Source organism: Quercus suber, unplaced genomic scaffold (assembly GCF_002906115.3).
Source record: "Quercus suber isolate HL8 unplaced genomic scaffold, Cork oak 2.0 scaffold_7, whole genome shotgun sequence".
NCBI classification, from domain to species: domain Eukaryota; kingdom Viridiplantae; phylum Streptophyta; class Magnoliopsida; order Fagales; family Fagaceae; genus Quercus; species Quercus suber.
The window spans coordinates 629643-644953 of record NW_027069473.1 but is presented as its reverse complement, the minus strand read 5'-3'; the positions used below and the strand labels follow the sequence as shown (position 1 = coordinate 644953).

The following is a 15311-nucleotide window of genomic DNA, read 5'->3' as shown; positions in this document are numbered from 1 at the left end:
CATGTGATGTTGGTATTGCACAATGTGATGATGATACCATCAAATGTGAGAAAAAAATAAAGGAACCACTGAATGTGATAAAAGTACAGTTACATGTGATATTGGTACTGCACAATATAAAATTAGTATCATAAAATGTGATGTTTTAATAACATAGTATAACAGGTTGCCTACTAATAATTTCGTAAAAAAAAAAATGTACAGTAGAATTACCCTTAAAACAAAAAATGGAAGGTGGAAACGCCACGTGTGTCGGTCGTTCACTTTCTTTCTTCAATGGTTCCCACTAACTTCTCTCTTTGCCCTTTTTCTTATCCCCCACTGTTTCTCTCTCAGTGCCTCTTCATTAATCTCTCCTCCTTTCTTTTCTGGTTTTCACACCAATTCTCTCTCAATCTTCAACAGTTCCTCTTGTCACCTGTTCCTTTCTAGTATCTATACAAGTGCGTGTTTGGACCTTGGGGTAAGTTAGTAACTCCTCATTTTTTTTTTCCTTTTGATTTTTTGTTCATATTGTAAGGCATTGTTTGTTGGTCATTGAATTTGTGATTTTGTCCACAGTTGTTTTTTATTATAAATAATTCTGGTTTGTTTCTCGCGGCTCGCCACCCTTTTCTTTCTTCTTTTATTTTGATTACAAGAGAGGAGGCCACGCCACCGCCGTCAGCAGGCTGATCGTCTTTGCCGTGTTGGCGCCTCATCACTGGTATTTCTTCTCTTCTCTCGCTTCTTTCACTCTCTCTCTCTCTCTTAGATTTGATATACTTTTATGGTTTCTCTCTCTTTCTTTCGCACTCTCTAATCTCATCTCTTCTCTAGCTCAACTTTTATCGTCTCTGTGTGGGTTGTGACTTTTGTCTGAGTGTCTTTGTGCCTTCTTAGTTCTTAGTAAAGTTTCTAGTTTGAGGCTTTATTTACTAGTGGAACTGGTAGTAAAGTTTTGGAGCATTTTTATTTGATTGGTTAATAGTGTCAGCAAATTGCAATGGGTGTGGGCCTGTGACTCTGTGGTCGAAATAATTTTTTAATTAATAAAGTTGAGTGATTAGGTCAGGTAATTTTTGTATTTTTGTTTAATTGAATAATTAAGACAAAAATCTAAAATTGAGTCTTTAACTTTCAGTTTTTTTATTTCAGTTCTCTAACTTTCAGATTTGTCATTTTAGTTCTCTAACTTTCAATTTTTTTCAATGTAATATTCTGTTAGAGCACTGTTAGTATTTTCTGTTGAGGGCTTAAAACAACGCCATTTTGGCTTCTTTTTTAAAAAATAATTTTCAGAATTAAAGGAATTTTAAAAAAAGCTGTTAAAAGACAAAATAGCAAATAACCAAAAAAAAAAAAAAAGAGAACTGTGTCTCGCGTACTGAGTGGGGTTCCACCAAATACTTCCTGAGCCAACTTTAGATTCCCCGCAGTAGAGAGCAATCAACGTCATTCTTGCCCTTATATCTGGTTTGGGAATTTTGTTGAACAGGTGGAGAGCAAACGCAATATTGGATGATTTGCAATAGATATCCGTCAGTCGGTTGATGATGTGGCCACATGGCTTGAACCCAAAAGCAATCATATAGGCATGGGTGGTTCGATCTATGAAGAGGTTGATCTTTGGGAGCAACATAGTTGCAGTTGTGTGGCGTAACAATTGGCCACCGTTCGGATGTCCAATTTGTTTCTCACGTTTAGAAAGCTTGCAAGTCATGGTTCTCTTCCAGTCCCAGTCCCAACATGGTTCTATTTTTTTTTTCCTTTTTTTAACATCTTTTTAAAAAATTCCTTCAATTTTGAAATTATTAAAAAAAAAAAAAAAAAGCCAAAACGGCATTGTTTTGAGCCTTTAACGGAAAACACTAACAAAGTCCTAACAAAAGACTACATTGAAAAAAATTAAAAGTTAGAGAATTAAAATGACAAAAACTGAAAGTTAGACAATCAATTTTGAATTTTTGCCAATAATTAATTTCAAATGACATAAAAATTCAGTGCATTATGAGAATAAATAAATTTATTGTATGGTTGAATAATTAATTGCATGAGTGATGTTGGAAATTTTACAATTTAAAAAAAAAAAATCTTATAAATTGATGGATCACTTGTCATAAAAGGTAATTAATACACTAATAATTTATTATTTTATTAAAGTGACACTGTTGACATAATTTCTAAGTTTTTTATAGTAAAATTTATAGTAACTTTTAGCATTTTCCTAATTGCATAATATCACACAAATAGTTAATTACATAATGAGAAAAATCAAAAGTTTTAAAATATTTGAGAATAATTATTGCATTTTTGCACACTGCCCACATTCTTGTATTATTCTTTACATAGTAACAATAATTAGGCTTTTTGCTATAATATTATTGGACATAAAACGAGATAATCAATATAAAATTTTTATTTGATTTGTAAATTAAGAGAAAATCACCTGTTGAAAATAAAATATTTTAATTATGTGAATTTTTCAAAAGAAAATATTTAAATTATTTGAAATTCAATGCTACTGATGCAGCACTGCCGACCACTAATATCCATGTATCAATCTCTAAAAATTTTGACATCTCAATTCCAAAAAATGTCGATACTGACTTCCAAATTATTATCAAACAAAATTTTAAAAAGTTGAATTTGTAGCAGATACGATACAACCAAATCTTCATTTATTTTCTTTCGGACACAATTTGGTTATATTGACAGATCAAACATGGAAACAAAGCCTGCCTTCAGTGCAGCTGTGGTTGAAGTTCTTAAGCAAGACAATTATTTGGATTGGAGTGTTCGGGTGAAGACATATTTGATGGCTCAAGATATTTGGGACATTGTTGAATCTAGGAGCAATTCTCCTACACCAGGAAATGAAGCTACCTTTAAGGTTTGGAGCAAGACGAATGCCATGGCTTTACATGTGATCCAGATTTCATGCGGGCCAGACACATTTTCTGATATTAGGGAGATTATTTCGGCCAGAATTGCTTGGGATACCTTGGCAGGAAAGTACAAACCTAATGGCTTGTTTGGAAGTTTAGAGAGGGAGGAGAGTAGAGGGGAGTAGAGGGAAGGGGAGTAGTGGGGAGGAGAGTAGAGGAGAATGATTCACCTCCACCTTATTTGGATGTTTTTAAAATTAGTAAGGAGGAAGGGAGTAATTAGTCATTCTCCTTGTGTAATTTTGTTAATATAATAAGGGTAAATTAGATAATTTACTTGGTCAATAGTTTATGTACTCTACTCCCCCTCCAAATCTATCCAATTTGGGGGAATTAAAATTAGGGGGTTAGAGGGAGTCCAAACCCCTCCAAACTCCTCCAAACTCTTCCCCCTCATTCTTTAAAAAACTTCCAAATAAGGTAATTGCATTACTCTCCCTCCCTTTACTCTACTCTCCCTCCTTTTTTAAACATCCAAACATGCCATAAAGGTGCTGACCCAAGTAGCAGGTAATTTAGATCATTCAATTCGTTAATTAAAAGTCAAGTACCTCTCCCTCTCACGTGATTTTAAAAACTGGTTTTACTTCGGACAGTATGTGATGTAGAACAGACAGCACATGCCTTCCTTGAACAGCAGGGGCGCAGGAAGTCACAACGCAAGATCAAAGGGGGGTGCCAGTAGGGGGCATCGGGGTAACAGTGTCGGAATTGCATGAAATTTGGCAGGTTGAAGGGAAATGACGTTCTGATCCAGATTCATGATGCCATGAACGTCGCCAAAATTTAGGCGAATTCCTTCATTAAGGCCCCGATAACAGTGTTTTTGCTATTTATAGTAATATTTGTTTTTCCTTAATAACTTTTAGTTTAAAAGTCAGAATAAGGTCCCGTCTGTTTTGGGACGACCCTTAATTTGGAAGCTTTCGTTCACGGGTACGATTTAATTGAACACGATCCCACCAGGCAGATGCTCCTCCCTTCAATTTGTAGGCCACCAAACACACCTGTTTGTCATCTGCTGTACCCATATAATCGAAAAACTTTTCCACTTCACTGACCCAATCCAGATACTCTTCAATGGAGACATTACCATTAAAGGATGGTAATTCTACTTTCATTCAATAGTCCCTCTGCTCCTGATAATCTCGGCCATTATCCCTTGCGGGACCATGATGATTTCCAAGGACTCTCTCTGCATACTCCTCGTCTTCACTATTTTCTTCGTAGTAGTCCTGCTGCCTGTTCCGGTTTGGACCACGATAGGGAGGACCACGCGCTCGGTTATCACGTCGCTCTCCGTTATCGCGATTAGGGTTTCGGTTAAGCAAGGTGGCAAGTGCTTCTTGAATCTGGTCCAAAGTTTGCTGGGTGGAATCACGAAATTGTTGATGTTCATCACGAAATTGTTGATTTTCATCACGAAAATCAAGGAACTCAGCCCTAGCGAGGACTGGGTTGTTGACGTCGTCACCGCCGTCGTTGTTGTGGTGGTTACCGTCTCGCCGGTTAGCCATCAGACCAGGGTAAGTCAAGGCTCTGATACCAACTGATGTTGCGGAAGCCTGAAAAGAAACACACACGATGCTCTCTTGATGGAACAGAAACTAAACTGTTAGTTTCTGGTAGTAAACCTCGAATCCACGAGGGGTTTCCCTGAATCCACAAGGAGATAAAACTGGAATCCACCAGAAGAAAATTTGACAAAAGTCTGTGTTTATTGATAAATAGTCTATCTTGCCTCTGACGGCTACAAAACATATAAATACTAAGAAAAAACGTTTAAAACCCTAATTCGCGCTAATTAAGCGATTAGGGGACAAAATTACCGAATTTTACCAAAAATGGCAAAATTGAGTTAACTGCAGAATCATAAACTACTGACCTTAAGGGTCGTCCCAAAACAGACGGGACCTTATTCTGACTTTTAAACTAAAAGTTATTAAGGAAAAACAAATATTACTATAAATAGCAAAAACGCTGTTATCGGGGCCTTAATGAAGGAATTCGCCTAAATTTTGGCGACGTTCATGGCTTATGAATCTGGATCAGAACGTCGTTTCCCTTCAACCTGCCAAATTTCATGCAATTCCGACACTGTTACCCCGATGCCCCCTACTGGCACCCCCCTTTGATCTTGCGTTGTGACTTCCTGCGCCCCTGCTGTTCAAGGAAGGCATGTGCTATCTGTTCTACATCACGATTGCATGGTGAATCTCATTTCAGTGGTAACACTACGTTTCATTTTCTCATACTCACTTTGTAAATGGTCTGTACACATCATATATTGTCATGAGTTAAATGTGAAATCCATTAAAAAAAAAAAATGAGACACTTGGTGTGAAAGTGTAGACATTGTGTATACGCAACAAGAACTGCAAAACTGTAATTTCCCTTTATGACAAGTGTAAGTATTATTGTGGTTCAATTCTTCCTTTAGACACAAATAGTAAGTATCAAACTTATCTCTTGAGATTAAACGATGTTCAAGCATAACATCCAAGATCTCTTGTGCAAGTACTCAATGAGATACCTCAAATTAATTTGGCAAAAATACAATTTACATCATAAAACTTTGATGAGTTATCATTTCAATCCATTAAGTTTGAAAATTTTCAATTTAGTTCATAAACTTTCATGATGAGTTCATTTAATCTTTCTTTCCATTACTGTTAAAAAGACTTCGTCAACTTTCTTATAACAACGTAGTTTTACGTTTATAACATTAAAAATTAATTTAATGAATTAATATTAATATATTTAATTAAAAAAAATTTATTTTAAATCCAAGGAAGGTGTTGTGTGGCGGCTTTTGGTGATGGCAAGGCCACACCGTAAACTTCTTGTGGCAATAAGAGAGTTTTGATAACAGTAATGGTATTCCGAAGAAGATGAAGGTAGTGGTAGAATGCTGAGTAAGACAGACTTATCTTGAACACACATAATTGGATGTTTGAGTCGAAACTCTGATATCATGTTAGAATAAGAAAGAAAGAGAAAGGTGATTAAGTGGTTCGGTCTAATGATTTACCCTTAGCTGTCCATTTAAATAATCATTTAAAATAAACCCAATTAATGTGAGGTATTATTAAAAGAACAAATCTTAAGAATACACCAAACCATGGTTACAAGATTTGTTATACAAGTAGAATACTTAGCTTACACAACAAGTTGGAATAGGCTTGGACCTTGACTTAAATGGAGCTTATTACAGTGTGAATGCACTTCCGCTAGTCCACATTACAACTTATTTTAATTATGTAATCCATAATATAATTATATTTTATCATAGTTCAAGATGCACATAATCATAAAACAAGAAAATATAAAAGTAATACAACAAGATTTGGTAATAAAATGGAAAATCGATAAAATAACTCTTCAAAGGAAATCCCAATATGGGAACAAAGACAGTCCTACAGAAAATTTATGATGTAGAAACAATTACAAATAGTCAAGAGACTTACACAAAATCGTCGTAGCCTAGACCCTCTATGCAACCTTACCCACTTGTTTTCCTACTACAGTAGTCTGAAAACCACTGAAAAGTTTCTGTGGTGAAGCTTATTTTGCTCCGTCCCTGACTCCCTGTGAATGATAGAAAGACATGTAGGGAGGGGAGGGAGAGCCTATACTTTCTGGAAAAAAAAAAAGGGAGATCTTTACTTTCAAATTTTAATATGATATTTTCACTTGTCAGTATCAATATTTCATAAACTTCACTATCTTCAATTGAAAAACTCGCTATGTAGATTAGTCTTGCAATAATTTAATTTAATAAATATATTTATGAAATATGGAAAATTATGAAGAGACTACCAGAGATTTTTCTTGTCATTTAAGCCATATTTATTTTCAGTTGTACTTTGTTTATGATCTTTCAAATTGTATTGTCTAAATATGTTTCGGTAATTCCTTTGATGACAATCAGGTGACCAACCTTTCAACTGCCCAAAAAGGAACTAAATGTTATGCTGTTCCTCAATCACCGCCACCAGCTCCTGTGGCGAGCCGCGGGCATACACGGTAAAAGTCCTTCCTATATTTCATGTATTAGACATCTCTTATACAATATATGGGGAATTTATATAGGTGAGAAAGCGTATCACACTCTTATATAAATAACAATTTCATTTTGATTAACCAAACATTATTTTTGTTTAATTAGCTTGTTTCTCTTTGAAGGAAAGCAGAGGGCAGTGGAGACCACTGGAAATCAAATCACAGTGATTGCTATTAAATTTTTCAAGGACTTCATACGCTATCTAATTTATTATTCACAACCCCACCTCTTTCAAGAATCCCACATATTAAATATAGAGTGGCCTGTAGCCGACATTTTTGTGTCAAAATATACCTTTTCAACGATGGCGTGCTAAAAGGCAAAGTCCTAACACAAGAACAGGAATAAATTGCTATTCCTGGGCATGTGCTTGTAGCCTTTTGAACTTTGACGCTCTAATAAAGGAAAAGGACTAAAGAAACTGTAGAGAAACATACAAACATGAAACTTGGCTGGGTATATATAATGATATTTCTGTAACCAGTTTTCTTCCCCAAGGCAACATGAGGCTTGAGCTGAAGAGAGGCCTCTTCCTAGCTTTTCTTGTACTTATTGCCTTATTTCTTTCATGGAGCTTGTTTTCCACAGGTAAGACTAATAGCTGCACCTTTTTTGTTAAATTTATATTGTTTGGCATGTATGTATAGCTATCAAAGATCAAAGCTTATGTTGTTTATTTATGTGTGTGTGTGTGTGTGTGTGTGTGAACGAAACAGAGAGAGGGATGGAGAGCTTTTCTATTTTTCACTCCCCTGTTGTGTGTAGACCTCCATATTTAGATGCAAATGTCTATTAAATATGTCTCCAAAAAGTACTAGAGCTACAGTCCTTTTCTTTAATTTGCTAGCTAAATATTCATGCATCATGATCATACAGTGACGGAGAAAACATGACATGCATGCAACTATAGAATTCACACCCTATGCGGTTTATAAATTGTGAAAGGAATGATGCATATTAGATGCATGAGATCATTATTGCAATCAATTAGATGCCTTCAAACTAACTTTTAAGTCTCCAGCCTCCCTATAGAGAATTAGATTGAGATCAATGAATAGTGTATAATGAAGCAAACATTTATAAATTGCACCATTCCAATATTCATTAAGAATATTTCTTCTTGATGAATAAAATTCCGGTGTTCCCATTTTATACTTCATCCAACATAGCTTGGCACAACATATTTCTTTCTTTATAAAATAACTGGTGTTTAAAATTGAAGGGAAAAAAAACCACAAACACATGCCAACTTGTAATTGTTGGAGTATAAAATGAAATAACTAAAATGGGACAGAAAATTTCTATTTCTTTTGGATATATCAATTTAACCTCTATACTTTGTTATGATTGATGTATGATGATATATCGTGGGATTCATAAATCTTAAATGATCAACCAACTAGGTCGTGAACAACCTTACAACCACAAATGTAGTGGAATATTATGAATACAATAAGATGGATGTCTTTTTTACTTCTTAATTAACTGTATGTACGATCTTTTAAGTTTGGTATCAATTTCTTTTTTATTTTCTGAATATGTTGTGAAAGTTCTTTAATGTAACATTCATGTGATCAAAATATGTAGAATATTTTAAGTTTGGTATCAATTTCTTTTTTATTTTGAATATGTTATGATAAGTTCTTTGTTGTAACAATCAGGTGAAAATATAGAGAAGTTAACTTACGTAAGAGATGAGGAAAAATTATATGAAGCGGTCATTGTAAAACAAATCAATAGCCCACCTTTACCATGGGCAAAAGACCCACATGAGCGAGGGCTAAGACAGGAACTCAAGAGGAAAAGACCTCAACCACCATCACCACGTCGTCCAGGGAACCCAGGGCCAAACCCCTAGCTAGTATGCAAATATCAATGTCAAAAGAGAATATTGCACATTGGTATTTTGGTTCACTAGGAAGATTACAATCATCTCTAGAAAATGCGAGATATATTTTATTATGTTTGACTTTCTATTTGTGTAATATATAACACATTATTAGAATGAAAATTAGGGCTGGTTGAACCCTAGGCCACTTAGTGAATGGCCTAAGATCCTAAATAGAAGAAGGCAACCTATGTAATAAATTATATTTTATCTATCTTTCTAATTAGTGTGGCAACAAAAAAAAAAAAAAAAAAAAGAAAAAGAAAAAAGAAAGGCCCCTCCCCTAGTGGGGAAAAAAAAGCATCCCCACTATTGGCCAATAGAATGTACTTTTTATTTATCTTACAGCGTAAAAATTTTAATAGATAAAAATTATTTTTAAATAACTCCCCCTCTTTTTGAATGTTGTGAACCTTGTTTATATGTTTTACTCTATTTTGCGGTAGCTTAAGATTGTAAATATTTTTGGATCTTCTCACAAGGAAGGTGAATAGACTTTTCCTTTCTCTCTATTAAAATTAAAATTAGAATTAATAGTTTTCCAAATAAATTTATTATTGAAATCCAGTATTCATGACCTAAAATCTGACATTGCCAAGAGAGACAAGGATCATTTCAAACATGTTATTTATTCTAAAATTGATAATTTAGATTTATTTATAAAACTTTTTTTTTTTTACAAATAGATAAAAATATTTTAATTAGCATACTGAATTATATAAAAAGACTACATTATTTTCCAAATGCATATATCATTTACATAATACTATTAACAATACTTGTCACAATTGTGTCTGCATAAAGGAGTTTTTCAAAATATCCTATATAAGGTTGACTATGTGACAAGAAAGATTAAGGGATTAGCTACATTACCAATTGAAAAGGAAATGTTAGCAATTTTTCAATAGAATCTAGGCTATTTGGTCCGATCATTTTTGGGTTTGAATTTGGGTTTGACAAAATTTTGATGATCTTGTTGTTGTTGATATTATGAGTGTGAGAATTTAGATTGATTTTGGGGGTGGGGTGTTCATGAAGTAATTTGCTGGCCACCGAACACAGTATTTGTCCTTAGTCTATTTCTCGAGTTTCTAGATCTATAACGTGGTAGTATACTTGTTTGTGGCAATTTTTTTTCTTTAGTCTGTTCCACTTTAGTCCGTTTCAGTCTATTCAATCCATTTTGGTCCATTCGTGTCATCTTGGTTTAGTGGTCCATGCGGTCTATTTTGGTTCACTTTTTTCCATATCGGTCCATGTGGTTCAGTATTGGTTCATTTTCGGTCCAATTCAGTCTATGGGTCTGTGGCAGTTTTTTTTCTTTAGTCTGGTCCACATTAGTCCATTTCAGTCTATTCAATCCATTTTGGTCCATTCGTGTCATCTTGGTTTAGCGGTTCATGCGGTCTATTTTGGTTCACTTTTTTCCACATCAATCCATGTGGTTCAATATTGGTTCATTTTCGGTCCAATTCAGTCTAAGGGTCCATGTTGGTCCATTGGTTCATTTTGGTCAACTTTGGTCCACTTCTTTTTAAAGATATTATTGTTAATACTTGGGATTTAAAAAAATATTTTATTATCTAAAACTTGGGATTTTTTTTTTTTTTTTTTTTATAGATTTTATTGATCGATATTTGGGGCATTCCTTCACCCTAGTTGACTCTATTCTTTTTTTAGTACTGCATGTTCACCAAATTTTACTAGACCAAACAATACAAATTAATGAGACTATAAGTTTTATAATAATAATAAATAAATAAAAAAACAATCAGGACTATTGGGATGTTTCTACTTTATAACCGGTAGAAATCATGATTTTTTTTTTTTTTTTGGTCGTTATCATCTAGATTATCCAAAAAAAATAAAATAAATAAATAATACCTTCCGTGAACTTAATTTATTCTTCTGTTTTCTGTGCCTTTCCCTCTCCAAACACATTAGTCCAAATAATATGGATAATCGTACATCAAGTACAACTCGATATTTTATCCAATATATTTCATGAGGGTTTCCTATTGATTTAATGGTTGGGTCGGAATAGTAAATACTAATTGGTATGGTATGGTATGTAGGGTAAAAAAACCATGATTTTTATTTTTATTTTTTATACTAAGTAGATAATGAGAGAAGAAGAGGTGAAGTTTGAATCACTTATTTATTATACCATAAAAACTGTTATTATCACCTGAATTCATAATCATGATTTTAGATTATTTTTGTGTCACACATGCTTTTTCTATTTTAACATGGATTATGGACTCTAACTAATCAATAATAAATTGAATACGTTTTCCCATGGCAGTTCATGTGTATGAATTTCTACTTGTTCCTTTGTACGATTCTTAATTGCGTTCTTCTTGAAAATCTAACATAGATTGCTTATAAACATTTTATTAATTCTTGATCCCCAGGTTAAAAAAAATTTCTAAGAAATGATAGTTTGAAAAATATATTTTCATAATATCACGTTTTAGTAATTATGATATTCATTGTGATATTGATGTTTAGATTTGTTTTTTTTAATGAATGGTTTTGGAAAATATTTACAAATAGATGAAAACACTCCAATTGATGTATTATTAAATCATATAAAAATGTTAGATTCTTTTCAAAATAAAATAATTGTATTTATAATGCACATTACAATTGCTTCTGCAGAAAAAAATTAAGTGAATTGGCTACGTTTTCAACAAAATTAATTAACATTAATAGGTCAAATTTGGTGTCCAAGCTAAGTATGTTTTCTGCAGTTGGAATTTAGATGATTTTACTTGATAGAGTAAAGGACAAAGAAAGGAAGAAAACGAGAGATGTTACGAAAATACAAAGAAACAATCACCTTGGATACTCGTTGACAAAACCATCGATACAGGGGCCTCCTGTGTTAGACAAGGGTGACCTACCACATTGCAAAATTCAAACTTTCTGTATATTAGGAAAAAGAAGATGTGTTTTTGCTACTTTCTACTTTTCTATTAGGTTCTAAGACTTTAGAAACTAAATGTATTAGAACTTCACTTTGTATATGTTAGCAAACCATGATCAAAACAATGAATCTAGATTTAGGCTTGCTCAAAGTTTATTTGTTATAGTTTGAATCGAGCTAAATGCAGAAACTTACTATGCAAAATTGCAAAGCTCGATCAATCGAAAGTATGGCTCGATTGATCGAGAATCGTATCTGCAGAATTTGAATTAAGACCAAATAGCAGTTCAAGCCCAATAAGGATTAAGGTTTCAGATCTACTTTTTCTAGTATATAAAAGAAACTCTAAGCACGTTTTTATAAGGGCTTTTTAGAGAGAGATTAGAGTGCATCTTGTGCCTTTTTTTTTTTTGTAGATTTAGGGTTTTGTACCTAAAAGCTCTCTAAGGTCTTTGTTAAGTTATGTGTTGAATCTTTTATGAGATTTGAGAGGTGTTTACTTTCATACACATACATAGAGCAATCAAGATCAAGATTTGCATCAAGAACTTGATGGTGGTTTCAATTGCTGCAAAAAGAACTTTCAAGAAGATCCAAAACCTTTGAGTGGAGTCTCAAAGTCACAAGTAGGAGAACTTGTGGCTGTAGTAGATCAAAGAAAGAAGTAATCGGTGGACTCGGAGCTGTCACGTGGTCGTGGTAGTAAGTTTTCTACTCGAGGTAGCAATAGAATGTTAGTGGTCTAAGTTCTATTGTACAAACTTCAATTCTTTCATAGTTGATCTGTTTTACCTTGAGGATAGCTAGGTTAAATCCTCCTCAAGTTTTTTACTAGTTAGGTTTTCCTGGGTTATCATATTGTTGTGATCTTTATATTTTCGTATTATTTATGTGATTTTATTTTATTTTGTTAATCTAGAACTGAATAATTTATCTAAGTAATCACTTGACTAAATAACTAGGTTAATCAACTTGTGTTAAGGGGTCTAAAAACGTACATTCTCAATTTATATCCTTGAGCTCTATTGAAACTTAGACAATCGATTTCTTAACTTAGGCATATATATATATATATATATATGAATCCATAGCTTGGTTTTGATGTAGTCAGTGTACAGTGGAGAACCAAACAAACTAGTTTTGTTTTCTGAAATTAACAAGTGAACCGTTTTTTTAGAAGCTAATTGACAAATAAACTTAGTTTTTTATTATGTTACTAAATTTAGCTAAATGAACTTGTCGGTGGTCTCCATTAATGTATTGGACTTAAGAAGTCTTTCAAGGCCAAATTCCACAAGATTGGCCCCCATCAAATTGAATAGAAATTTCTTTAGTTCTATTTGTCATGTGACATTTTAGTACCAAAGTCAATACTTATACTTAGAGATATTATTGGTTTTTAAATGAAAGTTTGTCGATTTGGTCAGCAAAAAGACAAAGTCTAGGACTAATGGTGCTCCTAACACAGAAAGATAAGCACTTAATATTCCAGGGCCTGGGTTTCGTGGCATGTGTTTGTGGCCTTTTGAACTTTGACGAATTAATAAAAGAAAAGGACTAAAGAAACTGCAGAGAAATTAAGAGTTAAGCATGGCTGCACTGCATATATATTGTGATATATATCCACTCACACGTATGGCTCCGTATATATTGTGATATTCACTCACACATCTCTTCCACAAGGCAGAGCCACCTCCATAATATTAGGTGCAAATGATAATTAGAAATGTCTCTAAAAAAACACTAGAGCTATATACATATATATAAATATTTTAAAGTCTTTCTAGCTAAATACTCATATACCCTATAGTGACAAGAATGTATCTCATACATTAGAGATTAGTATCCTTCCTCTCATGTGTAGATTCCACATCGTACAATAACTAAAGTTGATGACCTTACAACCAAAAATTGTGGTAGAAATTATGAAGTATATATTACAAGGCTATTTATAGATCTATGTCCATTTTACTTCCCAATTGTACTTATGATCTTTTAAATTGGTGTGTGTATATATATATTTGTTAGGATTTGAGTTTGTAGTGTTGGCAAACCATGACAAAAAATAAGTCTTCTTGAGTTAGAATGGTGTACTTTCAAGTCCAAGACAAAAATTCAAGTTCCAGATAAAAAAGGAGAGATGCAATCTGGTCCTCTTGATTGCTCTTGATTGACGCTTGGTTGATGTTCGATTGCTCTCGATCGATCGAAAGTAGTAGATAAGTAAAAATCAGCAAATGTAAAAAGCCTATGACTTGACTGTTTCACGCTCAAATCGTGATCCCTTTTTTTTTTTTTTTTTTTTTCTTCAGTATTTAAAAGACATTATAACTTAACCATAGGAAGGGTTTTTTTTTTTTGGTTGTTGTGTGTGGAGAGAAGAGTGCATCTTGTGCTAAATATTGTAGATCTAGAGTTTCTGTACCCAAAACTCTTAAATCTTATACCGGCAATAAGTTTTGAAGAAACTCAAGATCCAGTGTTGTAGAAGTTGTTGCCATCACTAGTCATCAAAGGTGTTAGAGATCTAAATTTTCAAGGGTGATCTTTTAAACTTTGTATGTATCTCGTTTTTTTATTGTCTGAATTGTAGTGATAATTTCTTTGATGCAAATCAGGTCTGAAAATGGAGAATTTAACTTTTGCAAGAGATAGAGAAGAATTATCCGAATCTATTTACCATGTGCAGTCCTATGGGAAAAGACAACCAAGTGACTACCCATACCTCAATCACCGCCCCCACTTCCGACAGGGAACCCAGGGCCCACCACTAGTAGGCAAAAAATACTATGTCAAAATAGTAGGGGCATCGGTATGTGGTTCATTCACTTTTGTTAACATGAGGGTTCAGAGTTTGCCAAATACCCCGTATTTTGGTATTTTGATTCATTTAAAATAATACAATTATTCTAAAAAAATGTGAGATATCTATTCTTTTATTTAAGGAGTTTTTCCTATTTAGGATTCTCATTTTTTTTTTTTTGTTCAAAAATGTCTCTACATTTTTATGTTTAAGTAGAGACAAAATTAAAGGATAATCTGGTAAAAATATAACTCTAACTCCTGCTAAAACATTGCCTAAAAAAATAGGATCACTTTCCTACTGATTTTAAAATTGCTTTATCCACTTATAAATTAGATTTTTTAAAAAAAAAATTATATATATAAAATAAAAACATAGGTGTTTTTTTTCCTACAAAATAGGATCACTAAGCCCAATGTTTTCACTTTTTTTTTTTGCTACAAAATAAACATGTAATATTTATTCATTTTTTGAAGCTAACCTCATGATACTCCTTGTTGTATTAATATTAATAGTTCAAACTACAAAATATTAAAGAGAAAATGTGTAAACCTCATATTGTAATGAATGAAAAATTATGACACTAGAAAAAAAAAAAGTATCATCTCACGCACGAAGCGTGTGTGATGGGGTTAGTTGTTATTATTATTATTATTTATTTATTTTTTTTGTGGGTAGTTCCATTTCCTTTCCTTGATCTA

At 33.2% G+C, this 15311-nt stretch overlaps 1 long non-coding RNA gene across 1 annotated transcript; it reads left to right on the top strand.

Moving 5' to 3' along the window:
• Positions 1–7456: 7456 nt before the first annotated feature.
• LOC136068249 (uncharacterized) lies at positions 7457–9264 on the top strand. Its single transcript, XR_010629644.1, has 2 exons — positions 7457–7578; positions 8652–9264. It is a non-coding gene; the product is annotated as an uncharacterized LOC136068249 (long non-coding RNA).
• Positions 9265–15311: the final 6047 nt, after the last annotated feature.